General features: G+C 48.3%; 1 long non-coding RNA gene across 2 annotated transcripts; it reads right to left on the bottom strand.

The window, feature by feature from the left end:
- Window positions 1-2,786: 2,786 nt before the first annotated feature.
- Window positions 2,787-7,399, bottom strand: LOC127767042 (uncharacterized). 2 transcript variants are annotated; one of them, XR_008016332.1, is made up of 7 exons: window positions 7,319-7,399; window positions 6,579-7,235; window positions 5,699-5,909; window positions 5,463-5,553; window positions 5,272-5,373; window positions 4,439-5,133; window positions 2,787-3,556 (listed from the first exon to the last, which is right to left on the bottom strand). It is a non-coding gene; the product is annotated as an uncharacterized LOC127767042 (long non-coding RNA). The 2 variants fall into 2 exon arrangements; XR_008016331.1 differs by having other exon boundaries at window positions 6,579-7,391.
- Between the last annotated feature and the right edge of the window lie 3,414 nt (window positions 7,400-10,813).

Raw genomic sequence — 10,813 nt, 5'->3', positions numbered from 1 at the left:
GTACAGGCCATGAGAAAGAAGAATTCACAATTAAACTGCATCATGGTGGGTTTTTCTTTTTTTGGAGTTGGCAGTAGTAGAATTTATTTGGATGAGAAGATGGACTGGTTTGATCATTGCGACATGAGGAAAACAGATACATCTAAAAAAGAAGTAATTGAAATATAAAAGTTACTAGGGACTTTTCTGTAAAATGATAAGGTCAATGCTCATGTGTCACTTTCGCTGAGGTGGAACAATGGCGTGGCAACTTTTGCACCATGAGCGCACCCACCTAGCCAAGTTATTGTACTGCTATACTCGGCTTTTAAGTTTTTGCACCTAATCACATCCACCTGCCAAGTTCTTATACAGCCAACGCAAATTACTCATATCAAAATGTGCGTGGGAAGTGTCCGACTCCGGTCCAATCCATGATGCATGAGGTAGATGAGTGCGTATGTCACACAAATTAGGGGCTAGTTGGCCACATAATCACATATCCGAAGCGCGAAATGCACACGCTTTATCCGATATCAAACCATCTGTACCAGATGGCAGAGGATTTGCTTCCCAGTTCCCAACTCCCAAGTGGCCAACACGAAACATCTTTGAAGGAGAACTTCAGAAAAACTCCCCGCGTCGCTCTCGCGCGGGCGGCTCGGGGGGCGAAAAACCCTAGCCGCCCGCGCCTCCACTCCTTCCCCCTCAGCTGGCCGCTGCCGGAGCTTGCCGGCGGCGAAGCCGGCGGCGTGTAAGGAAGGCGGCGGCGAGGCTTCTCTCCTTCGTGGTGTTCCCCTCCTCGGCGCGACGTGGACGGGGCACCATCCCTCACCGGCGCGGTCAGAGGCGGTGGCGCGGCTCGGGCGAGGTGGCCACGGCGGCGAGGCGTGGGGAGGCGGCGGATCCGGCGCCCCCAAGGCCGAATCCGGCCACCCCTCGCCTAGATCTGGCGTGCCGGCAGCGCGACGCGGCTTGAGGCGGCGCGGCGGCGTGCGGCCGGCGGCGGCGGCTACAGCTCGGTCGGCTTGGCTCGGGCGCGGAGGCGGAGGGCAGCTGCGGCTCACCGGCGGCGGCTCTGCAGGGACGGCCCGAGCGCGGAGGCGGCGGGTGCCTGGGGCAGCGTGGTGCGGCTAGCCCGGGCGCGGAGGCGGCGAGCAGCCGCAGCCTACCCAGCGCGGCAACGGCGGCGCGGCGGCTTCGCGACGGCCGCTCGGCCCGGCAGCCCAAGACGCGGCGACGTCTCCTGGGATGCGCGGGACGGCGCGAGGGCCGCGCGTAGGCGGCGGCAACGGCGCGTTGGCCATGTGGAGGTGGCAGGTTGGAGGCGCGACCAGCGACGCTGGGCGGCCTGGGTCGCCGTTGGTGGGCGGCGAGGTGGCGGCGGAGCGGTGGCTTCGGCGAGGCCGCTGTTGGGCTTGGCGGCGGTGTGGAGTGCGCTGGCGGCGGGGTCGTCTTTCCCGTGGTTGGCCAGGCGGTCGCTGTGTTCGAAGAGCTCCTCCCCTTCTTTGTGGGGAGCTTCTAGGCACGGTGAAGGCGTTGGCCGGTCTACCAGAAAGACTCAGGTTGCCAATGGGAGGTTGTTCCCGGTCCGGTCCCATAGGTCGGATTCGACGTGGAGGCTGAAGGGCGGCATGGCGGAGGTGGCCTGGGTCAGCGTGCTAGGGCGTGGCGACGGGGTAGGGGGCTGGCGGCGGGGTCGTCTTCCTTGTTGTCGACCAGGCTAACCCTGTTTGGGGAGCTCCTCCCCTCTCTGTGGGGAGCTTCTTGACAGGCTGGTGGCGGTGGTCAGTTGACAAGGAAAACTCAGGTTGCCGAGGCAATGTTGTTCCATGTCCGGACTCCCTTAAGTCGGATTCAACGGGGAAGCCGGCGGGCGGCGTGGCAGAGGCGGCTTGGGTCAGCTACCTGGCGGAGGTGGTTGGTGCTGTGGCAGTCTTGTCGTTGGCAAGACTGGAAGCCGGCCGACGGTGGGGCATCGGTTGGGTGTGGTGGAAGCCATGTGCCGCTGATGTTTAGATGGTGGTTTCGGATTGGGCAACGGACCATGGCGGTAGGGGGTACCGAGCGAAAACTTAGCCCAACCTTTAGGCCAACAGTGACTACGCTTTCGGGTGTGGTAACCCTCCTGAGGGCATTGTTGAGGTACCCCTCCTCCCTCGGCAAGGAGCTCTGGGTGAAAACCTTGTTCCGTTTTTGGGACGGATGACGACGGCGTCTTTTGGCGTCGCGACCTTCCTGAGGGCGTCGTTTTAGAGTCTTCGCGTCGTGGTGGTGTTGTTGGCCCAGTGGCGATCGGTCTCGCATAGCGACGGCCGGTTCGGTGCTCGGCTCCCCTCTCTGTAGCGTGTGTTTGCGGTTGGCACTTGGTTCGGGGCGTGTGCTCTGGTGCACATCCTTCCTCGACAGCCAGCTGTCGATGTAAAACCTTTTCTTGTAACTTTTTCTTCCAGTCTTAATTGAATGACCTCCTTCAGTCTTTCCGGCGAAAAAAAGTGGCCAACACGACAAGTTAGCAACACCCAGCACCTGACCGCCGAGAGTTTCCGCACTCCGCTCGCCTGCGCGGTGCACCGGTGACACTGTACCGAACCCTGCGCAACCCAATCACGTAAGCTCAACTAAATTTGGCCCAACCAAATGCTCGCTGCTAGTACTAGTACAAGCGATAGGGGGGTTTAGAATGCTCGCTGTCCATATATTAGATAAACTGGTGAGATTTTACAGTCGACGGCTTGCTGCTCAGCACTTGCGCTATATAGAAAGAGAAGTAATCAACATTACAGAAAAAAAAACGTGCAGATTGGTGGCAGGACACATATTAGTTCATCCAGCAAAACTTTAGACTGTCACAAACAACAAACGCTATGTCACACAATGTATGTATAGCTCCCTCTTTGGGATGTGGACAGCGGACGTACAGGGTTACTATCAGATACTGCCCAATGCAAAAACTACACCAGTACAGAAAAATTACAGTGGAACGCATACATCTGCATATGAAAAAAATCGTCACACTGAAAAGAATCGAATCCGACAGATTTATATAGCAGGAAAGGTGGTGCTGGTGATGGCTGTGTTGAAGATGGCTTATCTGCTGATTCGGTAGAAGGTGCACTATTGTAACGGTGATATTAGAATCAAGATCACTTGTCGCGTCCGTCATCACCGGTGCTGCTATTTTCTCGGCATTGTCTGCTGCTTCTAGCTATACCCTCTAAGTGTTTCAGCAGGAGCACCTTCAAATGTAGGAGCTCCAGAGGTTCCTTGAGTCAGGGAGTGCCCTGCATTATCGGGTGCCTTGAATCAATGGAGTGCCATGGGCCATTGGAGAACCTTAGCTTCTACCTATCCATCATTGACCCATCGATCAGTCCTCAGCTTCAGGGGTACTATATTGCTAGGCAGGCCAAGTTTTCGCACCAGATCTTTTAATTGCAACAGGAGGTGCAGATAGAGGAGGCCGAAAAACACTGCAGCAGCATCAGTTCCTTAACAGTTGGTGCGTGATCCAGCTCCTTCTGTAGCATCTTATTCCGCGTTATGACTAAATTCCTCAATGATGGACGACCATGGGCTGAAAAGTGAAAGATCCTTTGTAAGTGCTTGATAATACATATATTTGAGCACATTTAGTCAAATAACAAATGAATTTCTTTAGGGCAACAACAACAACGAACAGATTGAATAAAAAACACTTAATGGTTTGGCTAAACTCATGAGAGAGGATTGGAAAATATGCAAATCCTTCTCTCTCTCTCTCTCTCTCTCTCTCTCTCTCTTAAAGAAATCAATGCACATCCTCTGTATTTCTAACAGGTTCATGGTTCATTGGTCTGCTCAAGCCATACGCCCTAAAATAAGTCTAAGCACATATTCCTATTGACATTTTACTGATCATGCTATAGCTTGCTTAAACATACATAATCGAAATATGAATAAAGACAGTGTATAGCACATAACTTATGAGATGCAAACAAGGAAACATAAGGTTTTATCATGTGCATGCATGAACAATTTGCCACTCCATATTCCACAAAATGTGATCAAACTGGAGAAGGAAATTACAGACACTTGTGTGTGGTACAACTCTCTAATAATGACACTTTTGCAGACGAGATCATGTGGGTGAGAACTTAATTTCTTTATCACAAAAACAGTCATTGACAAGAACCAAAATTCTTAATGGAAACATCCAAATCTTTTAAGTAGCAACGCTAATTAAGGAAGACCTAGACTTACGGACTTTTGCCTTCAAGCCTCCCTAATTTCCTTTCTTTCTTTCCCTCCGACGTATCCTTAAGTTGTATTCTCCCCCTGATCTAAGCCCCTTTAAAACGTTGTAACAACTCTTTTTTGCCCTTTTTCCTTCTAATATAACCGGCAGCCCTCCTGTCGTCTACCGTTTCAAAAAATAATGGAAACTTACTACTGATAAATTTTGGTCAAAGTAACATACCGACAGCCTAGTACATGGTTTCCAACATGGAGTGCCAGACCTCGTAGAATTTCTCCATGTAAAAGCACGCTTTATAGAAGTCGCAGCAGCCAATCTCAGCAACGCCAGCCTGTCTGGTGGACTCTGTGGCATCGATAAAGTCCGAAAATTCGTTGACAAACTTCAAGATCGATCCCTTGCATGCCATCTGCCATACTTTCTTGCTTAGCTACTGGTTAATTAAGGGTGTGTTTAGTTGGGAAAAAGGAAATTTTTAGGTGTCACATCGGACGTTTGACCGGATGTCGGAAGGGGTTTTCGGACACGAATGAAAAAACTAATTTCAAAACTCGCCTGGAAACCGCGAGACGAATCTTTTGAGACTAATTAAGCCGTTATTAGCACATGTGGGTTACTGTAGCACTTATGGCTAATCACGGACTAATTAGGCTTAAAAGATTCGTCTCGCGATTTCCCCCATGACTGTGCAATTAGTTTTTCTTTTTATCTATATTTAATGCTTCATGCATATATCCAAAGATTCGATGTGATGTTTTTGGAAAAAAAATTTAGGGAACTAAACGGGCCCTAAGAAAGTGTGTAACATCGGTAGCAGTAGTTTCTTGTCCCACATCCTGGCAATGGTCATTGTCAAAAGCATGCAAGTGTCCTTTTCAAGTCATTTAGTACTTTGCAGGGTGAGATTGAACTCCAACCTGAGGAATATCAGCAGAAGTTTGAATTCATGAAGAAACACAGAATAGTTTCTGTCAATATCAACCAGTACACGTAATTTCACAATACAGTTTAAATAGAAGCATATCAACATAAAGCAACTGAGAAATAATATGCACCTCTTGGATATTCCAGGTAAATGATGAAATGCTTCAACAGCATATCCATTCCCAGCATAAACTTAGTTAGGTCATCGGTGCTCACGACCAAGTCTAGTGGCCCTGCATAATTAGTTTTGGGAGTATTACATATTTACGCTTCGCACTAAAAAATGTCAACAAGATGCAATGTTCTAAGAATAAACATATACCATTCACGACACTAACTGGATTGACATATCCTGCAAGGCACCGACATCCTAGACCAGGATGGCTGAGGATAAGGCATGTGCGCACATATACCTACAAAAAGGGAGTGTCAACAGTTACAACCCGATGTAATTCAAGATAACCATAAGAAAAAGGTAACACCCCTTTTTCTTCTTTGCAAACTTTATTCCATAAGAATTCGTTCATGAAATGAGATAATTAAAAGGTACACACTTACCTGTCAACAAGTCAGAGAACTCCATCTCCGACACTGACACCAATCACAACAAGGGATACAATTGGTCATTTCAGCTCAAGGGGAGGTGGCTTACTGTAACAGATACCCCTCCTCCAGCAGCAGCAACTCTAGCATATCTTCTATCATCCATTTATTTTCTGAAACACGCCCGGCGATTCTTTTTTTTCTTGAAACACTGGATCTCCGCAATCTGAAACATTGCCAATGAGGTGGTCTAAGATGAAAGTTTGGTAAAAATAACTTACCCAATGTGCAATTTAATATAACAATGAGAGAATGGGTTAACCAGCTTGATTTTGACTAATAAGTAAATAATGACATAAAAGCTATAATAGAATTTTTGCAAAAGGGCGATATGAGACTACAGGTCACATAAGTAATATTGCACAACAAGACCACATCGATCACATTGCATCAACCAACAAAAAAAATCAAAGATATTCAGGAAGCATGAAGCCCTTACATGGATATCTCAAAGGCAACAAACACACCTATACATGTATAACTGGAAATTCTAAGATGACCTTTATTTGGAGGACAATGGATCATCTGAAGCAAATGATGACCCACTTCCCCCAAAACCTGATAAAGGATATAGCTGTTGTGAACTGATTCTACAAGATTTAGGGCGTGTGCTAAGCAAAGCACGTCCAATGCAATCTAATTATCTTTACGATCACAACCATAAATACCATTTTATTGAAGCAAAGCAGTACTGAGTACCGACAATAGCATGCTTAACTAGTTAACTGGAGAAGATAATATTCTACTGCTGAACAAGCTGAAAAATTAGGTCTCCAACACACTGATCAACCAACTAAATGCTCAAAGGTGAAAGCAAATAACAACTTATCCGTACCTGTTGGAGCCGTCGCAAGAATCCGTGCGCCACTTCAGTGATCTCCGATTTCTGCCGCCGCGTTCTTGATCCAGCCGTATTCGCCAAGAACCCCGCTTCTATCTCCGACTTCGGCGGGGTGATTCTTCATCTCCGATCTTCGGAACCGCCTTCTTGGCCTCTGGTCGCGTTCGTGAGGTTCCCCCGCCAGGACCTCGTGCGCTCCGAAACTTCTCGCCGTTCTTGTTGTACTCGTGCATTCTTGGATTCCGGCCGCCTTCTTGCCGCCGATATGAACCCTTGGACGCCTTCTTTGTCGTCGTGGTCCCGTCGATGCTGGGGCCGCCGCCGTCGAAGAAGCCGTCGCCGTGGACGTTGGGGGCGCCGCCGTCACCGTGGACGCTGGGGCCGCCGCCGCCGTGGACGCTGGGGCCGCCACCGTCGCCAAGAAGCAGTCGCCGTGGACGCTGGGGCCGCCGCAGTCGCCAAGAAGCCATCGCCGTGGACGCTGCGGCCGCCGCCGTCGCTAAGAAGCCATCGCCGTGGACGCTGGGGCCGCCGTCGTCGCCAAGAAGCCGTCGCGGTGGCTGCCTCTCCCCGAACCGGCTGGTCACCATCTTCGCCTCTTGGGTCGGCAGTTCGACCCGCGTTGTTGATGCATATGCTATCTCACGGCCTCTACACGTAAAAGGAAGTACAGAATTGGGTTCACATAGTCCGACCCATCAAACGACACAATGTTCAAGCGTCCAACCACGAACCAAGAAACACAAGAAAATTCCACGGCACCGACGATCGGCGCTCAGCGCTGACACTCATTGAGCGAAATGTGAACATGTAGGTCCTCGCTGAGCAGGGAACCTGTTACCGCAATTGCGGCAAACGAATGGCAAGATCAGACGATGGTGCTCTAAACGATAGTGGCGCCACATGTCATCCCTCGTGAGGCGTGGTACTGTCACCGTCTCATCGTCGTCAGAAAGAACACACACCCTGCACAAGAATCGGTGACCACGAGCCCACAGAGAAAGCACCGGTGGTGCTGGTGCCCCAGCCCCCTGCCCGTTCTCCATGTCTTCGATGTGATCCCACGTGGGGGAGAGGAGGCGTTGACGTGGAATGACCAGTGGGAGAGAGAGGAGGGGTTAATGTGGGGATGACAAGTGGGGGAGAGGAGAGGATCGTGATGCCTAATTCCCCTTTTATAATAGGTGAGCAGGTAACTATGTGCGTCAAGCCGTCAATTAATGTACCGTTGATGTACAGTTGCTTCCCGTGTACTTTAACGTGACAGAAAAAACTACAACACCAGTTAGCTCGATTGGATCCAAACAAAATATTTACAATAACAAAAATAACTTACATATTTGGACTCCATCTTTAGCACATGACAAATAATTTTAGTACCGAAAGATAAAAAGATACAGGGGCTGTTCAGATTGATGCCATTTTCAGCCATACTAATTTTTTTTAAGTTGTCAAAAAAATATCTACGTTTAGTTTGTTGCTAAATTTAGTAAATACATAAAAAATCTTGCCAAAATTTTGGTAATATTGTCATTTTGGCTATAATCTAAACAGGCCCATAAAATATCGAGAGAGCAGAGGTCAAGTAACTCAATTGATTAGTTTCTGTCTACTTAAGTCATACATTTGGTCTACTTAAGTCATACATTTGGTACATATATGCTTGTATTTACGATTCATTTATGTGATTTTTTCGGTCCGATTTTTATCCGGCGTACGTCGCCACCTCCGTCACTCCGATTTTGCTGCGCAATGCGGCCCACAAAGTCTGGAGTCTGTGCGCCACCAGCCTGCAGATCGCTCCTATCGCTACAAATCAGACGGGGGAGTTGGGACTCCTCTCTGTCTCGCGTCGGCGAGCCGTTGACACAGTGGTTCCAGGGCGCACCGTACAGGATGGATGGAGCAATGGAGAGTAGTGTCAGGCGCAGCAGATTCTTTTTTCACCTGAAGATGTACTTCAGCACTTAAGTCTTTACGGATGTGTATAAGTCAAGCGATTAAATAAACAATGGTCACAGCTGATCATAATAGTGATTATTTTTTAAAAATATACATATATATGGTTATCAAATTCATATACTCTGTATTTATATGTTTTTCAATAATGAAATTTTATTTTGGCCTTTATTTCAAACATAAGTCTATATCCATATATCTTTATCTATACCTAATTAGAAAATAGGTAAGGCTTCCGATCATCCGTTTCGTCCGCCATCGTCGTTTGAGTCCGAGTCCGTCTTAAAAAAAAAAAAATCCCCGAGCAGATCATGCGATTGCTCCCAACCCTTTTGCCCCCAATTCCCAAAATACACGAATCCAAAATCACTTAATTGCAATCCCAAATCAAGAATCAAGAATCGCCACAAAATCGACATCCCAAATCAAACAGCCTTCGTACTATGGTTACTAAACCAATATCCCAAATAAACACACCACACCGGAGAGGGAAGCAGCCGCCACCGCCATGCCGGGGAGGGGCAGCAGCAACCGCCAGATCAACTGTTGTGACGGATCCACCCTCGGCCACCGACACCGTCGCTAGAACCACATGTAGTCGCCACCGACGCCGCCACCGCCGTCAAATCCGCCTCGGGAGGGAGGCAAGATGTTAACAGTGAAATTTGGTAAGCCCGGAGTAGTCATCGGCTTAGAGTCAGCATCGGCTTTGAAGTCCTGAGATTAGCCGATGAGAGTTGTCAAGTCGTCAGTTGTCGGATTCTTGCTATATTCGGTTAAGGAAATTGATCTACTAAAGGAAGCTTATCCAGAAGAAACCGAGTTCAAAGAGAATACGGCAGGGTAAGTTATCTATTAATTAGGAATAGTTTGTTAGTTTCCTTTTATTTGTAGGAAAGTGTGTTTATAGTCCTATAAGGACTTTATGTTTTCCTTTTATCTTTAGGAAAGTTTCTTTCTTGCCCAACAAGGACTAGTATCTATCCATGGGTATAAATATATACACCCGTGGTCTATGTAATCTATCCTCACGATCAATACAATTCGGTGCATCGCCACCTTTTACCTTTTCTACTTTATTTTATCGTCCGGCGGGACTTGGCACCTGACGCGGGGCTGCATTGGTGTTCGATCTCCGGCTAAGGGGTAAGTCCAATGATCCGCCGGCCCAGGCAATTGTATCGTTTACGTCGGCGTCGTTCAAGGCTGCATCAGTACATTCGACCTCTTGGATTGCTCTGGTTTGGATGATATATTTGCCTACCTATTTATCATATGTCTCTGTTAATCTAGTCTTAGCATATCAATTTAGCTCTATCGGCTGCTTCTCGTTTTAGGGTTTCTGCCGGTATCGGCTAAATCGCATTGCTAGATTAGATTAGCTTGGACATCTACCACCCTGAAAACTCAATCAACGGCTTGATTGTCTAGATATTATGTTTCTTTTCATACTTAGTGCTGCATCAGTTAAGTTTGATCTACTAAGTCATGCTTAGAACCATAATCTCTAGCCTGCTTCTTGGTTGCCAATAAGGATTTTATCGGGGTTTTAGCCGGTGAGTTATCTGGACGTTGCATCGGCTCATAAGGATTGCATATACATATAAGTTGGATCCGATGACAACAAAGGTTTCACTGTTTAATCTAATCTTGTGGATTTCATGACATCGGACCTCCAGCCAATGTGTGGTTTAAACTTCGGATCGATGCTTATTTATCATATCATTGCTAGCCGTTTGGTTTATACTGGATTATATTGTTATTTTATTATATCATCATCAGCCGATTGCCTTTATATCATTATCTACATTGGACATATAGCCGATCGCTTAAACCCTATCGCTATCTCGGCTATTATCGGCTATCGGCTGGAACTACTCCATCGGCTTGTCAGCCGATCGGCTGTTTTGATCTACTATTTGCATATTTTGTCAGTTGCAGGATCAAACTGACTGGCATGCCCGCATCTCATCAAGATTTGGACCTGCACAGGAGCTAAGCAGATCTCCTAGGCCGGTGTGTTCGATTTTTTTTCGTCAACAGGGGCGGAGGGAGCAGCCGCTGCCGGATCCATCCTCGACCGCCACCACCGCGACCAGTTCCACCCGCGGCCGCCGCCGATGCCACCGTCGTCGGATCTGTTGCGGAAAGGGAGGCAAGAGAGAGGGGGAGAGGAAGGATGGTCGTCGCCGCCGTCTCCACGCTGTACCCCCGCCATCAGTGCACTGCGTCGAGCCCTCGCCGTTGCCGCGCCGTGCCGGCAAAATGGG

This window comes from Oryza glaberrima, chromosome 1 (assembly GCF_000147395.1).
Source record: "Oryza glaberrima chromosome 1, OglaRS2, whole genome shotgun sequence".
NCBI lineage: Eukaryota > Viridiplantae > Streptophyta > Magnoliopsida > Poales > Poaceae > Oryza > Oryza glaberrima.
Note: the sequence above shows the minus strand (reverse complement) of the source record. Positions and strands in the feature narration are given on the sequence as shown.